At 40.4% G+C, this 7706-nt stretch overlaps 1 non-coding gene across 1 annotated transcript; it reads left to right on the forward strand.

The window, feature by feature from the left end:
* Positions 1 to 7347: 7347 nt before the first annotated feature.
* On the forward strand, positions 7348 to 7455 carry LOC122218764. The gene has a single exon (XR_006202095.1). It is a non-coding gene; the product is annotated as a U6 spliceosomal RNA (small nuclear RNA).
* Positions 7456 to 7706: the final 251 nt, after the last annotated feature.

The following is a 7706-nucleotide window of genomic DNA, read 5'->3' on the forward strand; positions in this document are numbered from 1 at the left end:
TGTTTGCTAGGCTTCTGGGAAACAAAAGCCTCAATTCTGCTGAATTTGGTGGCAAAAGACCTTTTGGCTTATACCTGCCCAGATATTTTCACCCAGAAGGGGAATCTGGGAACAGCTGGGAGCCTAAGAATGGAGCTAACTTAGAGGAAGCAGAGCTGGGGATAGATTTGATATCACTCAGCACCGGGTCAAGTAGCCTCTGAAGCAGAACTACTGGCAGACCCATATAATTCTTTTTCTCCCATAAGCCTGTGTAATTTGAGGTTTCTGTATAAATCATACTCCCTGAAGCCAAACTGCCTAATCAACACCTTAAAAGCCAAGTGAACAAATACTTCGCTTATGCTGTTACCTTAGGCCCCGGTAGATTCATATAGAGACGTGGTGTTATGGAAGAGTCTCCATAATGCTGTTCAGCCTTTACAATTTCATTGGTTTTTCCTCCACCTAGTTCTCTTATTTCTCCAATCCATACTGGCCAGAGTGATTTTTCACACACACAAAAATGTACACTTGTCAGCTCCTTACTCAGAATCCTTCAGAGATTCCTCCTGCCGTGGGGAATAAACTCCCTAGCATTTCTGTCAGGTGGGTTAGGCCCTCTCAGACAGGTGTCTCTCCACCACCATCCCTCCTCTCCACCCTGCCAGGCTCCTGTGTTTTCCATATTAAAGTCTTCACTCAAACCTTCCCTTTGCCTGGAATACTTTTCTTTTTCCCCTTCTCATCTTGGTTCAGTAAAGGGTTATCAACTTGGATTCTGTCTAAATTCTTAAAGACAGAATCTAAAGGGATCTCTTAGTTGCTCTTGAAGACCACTGATGGGTATGTGCTTGTCCTTAAATATACCACCAACGCTTAATTCTATGTATACTTCTATGTACATACCTAAGAAACATTGGCAGAGCATGATACTAGCACCTGGGAGAGTTCTCAAGGAGAAAGGGATACATGCAGTCTTTACAGGCGTCTTTATTTTCTTTCCATCAAGCCATGTGAGACCTTTTGTGGTTTGGCCTCTGTCCTACTTCAAGCTCGTGTACTGATGATCATCTCTAGGACTCTAGCTCTGATAGAGATTAACTTAATACAAAAGTGTTTTTCTTAGGAAAGACTTCCTTCTGTCCCTAGCAGCCCATCACCTTTCTCTCTGTTATCCTTTATCTTTTAACTGCTGCTACAATAGTAGACAAGATTAGAGAAATAACTAGCAAATTTGAGACTGGGGCAGGTCATATGATTCTCAAATCCAAAAAATAATTCAAAGACTCTAATACAAATCTAATGCAAATGTGTCCTACTTGTACAAGAAGTTCTCAATTACTGCTATTCTTTTTCTTTGCCACTGCACACATAAGTATTTTTCTTAAGTTTATTCATTTATTTGAAGACAGAGAAAGCGTGAGTGGGAAAGGGGCAGAAAGAGAGAGAGAATCTCAAGCAGGCTCTGCACTATCAGCACGGAGCCTGATGTGCGGCTCCAATTCATGAACCGTGAGATCATGACCTGAGCCAAAGTCAGATGCTTAACTGACTGAGCCACCCAGGTGCCCCCATGCACACATGAGTATTGTATTTGAGCAAGACCTGTTTCCCTCCTGCTGTTTTGTTTAGATTCTTTTCCTCTTTATATTCATTTTCCCCATCTTAATATTCCCAAAGAGAGTTTTCACTAGCAATCTGTGATTTAAATATTAATAGTTTTTTTCTTCTTCTTTCTCCCTTTCTTTCTTTCTTTCTTTCTTTCTTCTTTCTTTTTCTTTCTTTCTTGTTTTTAGATACAAAATATAAATTGATTTCTTTCCATTTCCTAGTGTTGTCTTATGCATACCCCCAATATACGTACTCCACTTTCGAGATCATGGCTCTCAAGGACTACTCTGTGCATGTTATTAACCTAATGTCTCCCAGCTACAACCCTCCCTCATCGACTGAGCTGGAACTGGGCTGGGATTCTGTGAAACACCTTTTCCCTTGACCAGCTAGCCGCCTATCTAGGCTCTGCAGAGAGAGGGCGCTAGAGAGAGACCTCACGTGGGAGGAGCCAGGAGGAGCTTACACTTTGCTGTTTATTTCTGTTTGCTTGCTGTATTTCTGAGCGTCACCTAGCAACACTTCATCCTGGAGGTGGCAGTTCCTCCCACTATAGCCCTGGATTCTAGTTCTCAGTTTTTCCAACACTCACAGGATCAGGCTCACTTGCCCTCACAGGCACACTAACACCAGCTGACTCGTGTCCCTCTGTAGAGGTGTGCATTTTAGTGGACTCGGGTCTGAGTTTCAGCAGTACGGGCATTTGCTTCAAGCTTGTAAGTTTAAATAACTTCAACCCCTTTCCCTTTGTTCTTCCAGGCCAGAGATGGCAACTGCTTCTTGCTATGCTAAATCCATGGCATCTTAAGGTAATTTTGTTTGCCCTTTCAGTACTTGAAAACCTAGTTAGTATTTTTTTTCTCTTTTTTTAAGTTTATTTATTTAGTTTGAGAGAGCACATGAGCAGTGGAAGGGCAGGGAAAGAGAGAGAGAGAATCCCAAGTAGAGAATGATTGTGCAGAGCGCCACGTGGGGCTCCAACTCACAAACCATGAGATCATGACCTGAGCCAAAATCAAGAGTTGGATGCTTAACTGACTGAGCCACTCTGGTGCCCAGTATTTCTTTTTCTTAAGTTCTCTTTGTTAAAATAACTTGTGTGTGTGGTCTGATTGGACTCAGGCTGACCCAGTCTCCCTCATGTCCATGATTTCAATGCCCTTATATCATGCTTGTCTTGCTATACACCTTGGTTACCCTGGATTCATGTTGACCTTAAAATACCACGTTTGGCCTTACAGTCAATATTAATCTGAAAACGATTGTGATAGTTAATTTTATGTGTCACCTTGACTGGGCCATGGGGTGCCTAGATATCTGGTCAAACATTATTCTGGGTATTTCTGCAATTAACATGTAAACCCATGGACTTTGAGTAGAGTGAATTGCCCTAATGACCACATTTGTGGCTGTGTTCATCCAATCAGTTGAAGGTCTGACCAAAAAAACCAGCTTCCTTGAGCAAGAGAGAATTCCCCAGAAGATGGCCTTTGGATTTCATCTGCAGCATTGGTTTTTTCTGGTTCTACAGCAGATGGCCTTTGAACTGTAAGTGTAACACCTGTTCTCTTGACTCTCTAGCCTGCCAGACCACCCTGAAGACTCTGTACTTTGCACTCTCCATAACTGCATGAGCCAATTCCTTCTAATAAATTTTGATATGTATGTCTTATTGGTTCTGTTTCTCTGGAGAACCCTAACCAATGCAATACCTCTTACATATTTCTTGAAAAAATATTGATCTGACTTCGCCTCTTATATACTCTGCTACATTGGCTGGTTTGCTGGAAGCTGTCACTTCTCTGGCCAACCTTGACAACTATTTCTGGGCAAGGTATTCCTAGGATACCTATTTTGTTGAAAAAAAGCAGTACATTTTCTATGCGTGATTTTATTTTTTACTTCAAGGTTTCTTTTCTTTTTGTCATTTTTTGACAGGATCACCCTGGCATTTAGAGAAGGACCTCACAGCACTATATCAGTCAGGTAGTGCTGCCGAAATGCTACATATCAAATTCTTAGTGGCTTACAACAAACGTGTTAGACATTCAGAGGTCTACAGGGTAGCTGGGGTAGTTATGTTTCAGGCTTCCTGTGTTTTCATTCTGGGACCAGTGGCTACCCAGGGTGTGCTGTTTTCTGGGGGCAGAGCACAGGAGTACAAAAGGGAAATCCAAATGTGCGAGCGTATTTAAAGCTTCTGGTTGTATCCCATCTGCTCTTATTATATTGGACACAGGATATCACATGGCCAAGTCCTAAGTCAAACGGTAGAAAAGAGCACGCTGTCTGCTGTGAACCCACAACAAAGATGGGAAAGAATAATTCTACAGTGTATCTATAACACATATAAAGGGAGTCTTGAAAATCAATAAGAAGAAAAGACAAAAACCCCCATAGAAAAAAAATGCAGGGAATTTACAAAAGAATAAATAAAAACAGTGAAAAAAATAGGATGCTCACCTATGTTCAACCTTATCTGTGACCAAAGACATGCAAATTTAAAACACTGTGACGGGGGTGCCTGGGTGGGTCAGTCGGTTGAGCACTTGCCTGACTCTTGATTTTGGCTCAGGTCATGATCCCAGAGTCGTGGGACTGAGCCCTGAATAGGACTCTGTACTAGCGTGGAGCCTGCTTAAGATTTTCTCTGCAGCTCGTGCATGCGTGTTCTCTTTCTCCCTCTCTCTCTCAAAACAAAACAAACAAATAAGCAAACAAACAAAAGCACTGTGAAATATTTTGTATCCATGAGATAGGAAAAGAATAAAATAATAGCATTAATTCAAATTAGCCACAGAATAAGTTTGTGAAAACTTTCTGTATGTCAGTCTGGCAATGGGTATTATTTAAAATTTACATAACCAATTACTCAGGAATTCTTTTTCAGGAATTTATATCCCACAAAAAAATAAAGGTTGTGCCAAGATCTACGTACAAAATATTTACTGTGGGTAAAAAAGAGAAATGACAGACGAATCGAAGAAAGCTCTCTGTTCTCTCGTTTTGCCTGAATATTTATTGCATACATAACAGAGCTAAATTAATCACTTCATCTGTGGCATGTAATCACAAATTTTGCACAGTGACATTGTAGATTAAGTATTTTGCTGATAAAGTAACAAATTCACCACCACCAGCATAATGAATTTCTTTTTCGCACTAAAAAAATGTACTTTTACTGTGAAATGTTAAAAAATATCTCTACAGGAAGGAGAAAATGAGATAGAAAAAGAAAGATAGCGCAGAAAAAATTTGAAAAGAATGGTTATCACGCAATGCATTGTAACATGCTTTCTGGGTTTCACTGTTGGCCTTTTATTTTTTTTTATTTTTTATTTTTTTCATATTTTTATTTTATTTTTTGAGAGAGAGAGAGACAGAACATGAGCAGGGGAGGGGCAGAGAGAGAAGGAGACACAGAATCTGAAGCAGGCTCCAGACTCTGAGCTGTCAGCACAGAGCCCGACGTGGGGCTCGAACTCATGGACCTGTGAGATCATGACCTGAGCTGAAGTTGGACGCTTAACCCACTGAGCCACCCAGGCGCCCCCACTGTTGGCCTTTTAAAAGGTTGAATTTTACAGCATCTTACATACAGACTGTGTACCTTAACACCTAACACACTTTGTCAGGAATCTGTTGAGTGGATACTATGAAGCTGGAAAGGAAGGAAAAGATGTGCAGCATAATTGACATAGAGTATTTTTAAGCAGTTTCTAGTAAAGAGTGGCCTGGGGTGGTCAGCCCAGGCTCATAATTTTGAGGGTCTTCCCAATTGGGAAAGCACATGGTGACATGGTGAAGGAACAGCTTCTCAGTTGCTGCTAATAGGCTGTAAGACTAGAACGCATTCAGGGACTTCACCTCCCTCCTTAACATCACCGGGTCACACTGCCCCTCCTCTGTTTGCATGTTATCTTCACAAAGCATTTTGTTATGAAGATTTTTTCCCCCTCTTTACTAGTATTCTTGCTATACTTTTCATTTTATTTAACCAGCTAAAACCTGCTGGGTGTGGGAGGTGGACAAAAGCAAAATGTAAGATCTTTCCCTTCTAGATCTTTCCACAAATCCATCCACGTTCTCACCTTTCTTACCCAATTCTCTACTCCTCACCTCAGCTCAACTTTCCTGAGGGATGGCTCTGCCCAACTGTTCATATAGAGAAAACAGGAACCTCTCAAATCAATAGGTGAACATACAAATTGCTATTTGGACTACCTGACGAAGAATAATACAAGTTGGTGAAAGATTTTTAAAATATCTTAAGATAATATGTAAATGGGTAGACATCACATTAAATACTTTGGTCCCAACTATTAGCCAGAGCACAACTTTGATCAGGGGACAGTAAGTCCAGAACACTTTAGGCACAGAGACAAATAGTCTCAGAGGAAATGACAGAAAAAGAAGCACTTGATAAGATTGACTTACATAGTTCAGTTTGATTTGTATTTCTAAATTTAATTTCGTGTATTTTCAGCTTTAGGAAAAAATAATATTTGAAAGTATTTATACTAAACCTTTAGATTTCAAGTTGATCCTTGAGGTGCCTTGGGGTGCCTGGGTGGCTCAGTATGTTAAGGGTCTGACTCTTGATTTTGGCTCAGGTCATGATCTCACAGTTTGTGAGATTGAGCCCCATGTCAGGCTTAGAGTTGACACCTCAGAGCCTGCTTGGGATTCTCTTTCCTTCTCTCTCTGCCCCTCCCCCACCTCAGGCATGTATGTTCACTCTCTCTCCCTCTCTCTCTCTCGCTCTTTCAAAATAAATAAGTAAACATTCAAGTTGATTAACTTAGTTAAATAATGAAGTAATGGGAAGTTCTAAGCTTGTAGGGAATGTTCCACAACACTTTTTTCCTTATCCTGAAGAATCTTCTCTCTGCACCCAGTGGTTATAAACCAAAACTCTGTGAAGCATTTTGGTGGCATTGTAAAAGTATAGGCTTTTAATCAACAGAGCTGAGTTTGAGTGCTAGCTACGTCCTAATAGCTGTATGACCTTGGGCAAACTTACACTACAAGCCATAATTTTCTGATTTGTACAATGGGTCTAAATTATATCTGCATTACAAATTTGCCATGTGCATTAAACAGCTCCACAACTATCATTATTATGAAATAAGCACACTAAATATTTGAACTGACTACAATTTTCTCACTTTATTTAAATTTCAATTAAAATTGTTTTCCAAAACTACATATCTGTAAGAAAATTATTCAGCGAACAGAATACTCAATTTCATTTCCCATATCCTACATGGTCTCTGTTTTCCCAAGATTCTCCCCACTTCTTTTCTTTTTAAGACTGAGGGGTGGTAGGTGGGCAGAAGTCTGGGTGTTGAGAAAGGGTAGGACCACCAGGTCTCTACTGACTTTTAACCAATCCCCTTGTTTTCAGTCCTGAATCACAAGTCCACTTCTATGGGTCTTAGAGTCCTGGTGTCTCCTGGGTTCCTCACAGTTACTGAGATGGCGTCTCCTTAGTATACGCCCTCCTCCTCACTTTTAGGGAAACTTGGGTCATAACTGGTTCCATGGGTTTGATGAGGTGTCACTCCTCCATTTGCTCACTGTCTGCCAAAACGTTTTTTGAAATGTTTCCTAGACTCTGCTTCTCCCCTTTCTCTTTGTCCTTGCTGACTATACCTTTTACATACTTCTACTGTCCCTTCAGTGGGGCTTGGGCTACTAACATGTGCTGTGAATATGTCGTGCTTACCCAGCTCTTTGGAAAGAACAAGTTGGGTGCTCCCTTCGGCAGCACATATAGTAAAATTGGAACGATACAGAGAAGATTAGCATGGCCCCGGTGCAAGGATGACACGCAAGTGGAAAGAACAAGTTGGGAAATGTTAACTATAGGATTTAAACTAGATATGAATAATAAACAAACAGAAAGCAATTTTTAAAACTTGAAGTAAAGGACATATAAGAATTGCAATTTTTCTGGAGAAATATCCACATATTTAACTTGAGCATTTTCATCATATAACTCCTAAGAGAAGGCAGGAAGGAGCTTGAACATGTATTTTTTAAAGCACATTTTTCAGGAATTTTGCTATCCTTACTCTTGGAATTTGTAAACAGGGCTTAATAAACAGAAT

This window comes from Panthera leo, chromosome B1 (assembly GCF_018350215.1).
Source record: "Panthera leo isolate Ple1 chromosome B1, P.leo_Ple1_pat1.1, whole genome shotgun sequence".
NCBI classification, from domain to species: domain Eukaryota; kingdom Metazoa; phylum Chordata; class Mammalia; order Carnivora; family Felidae; genus Panthera; species Panthera leo.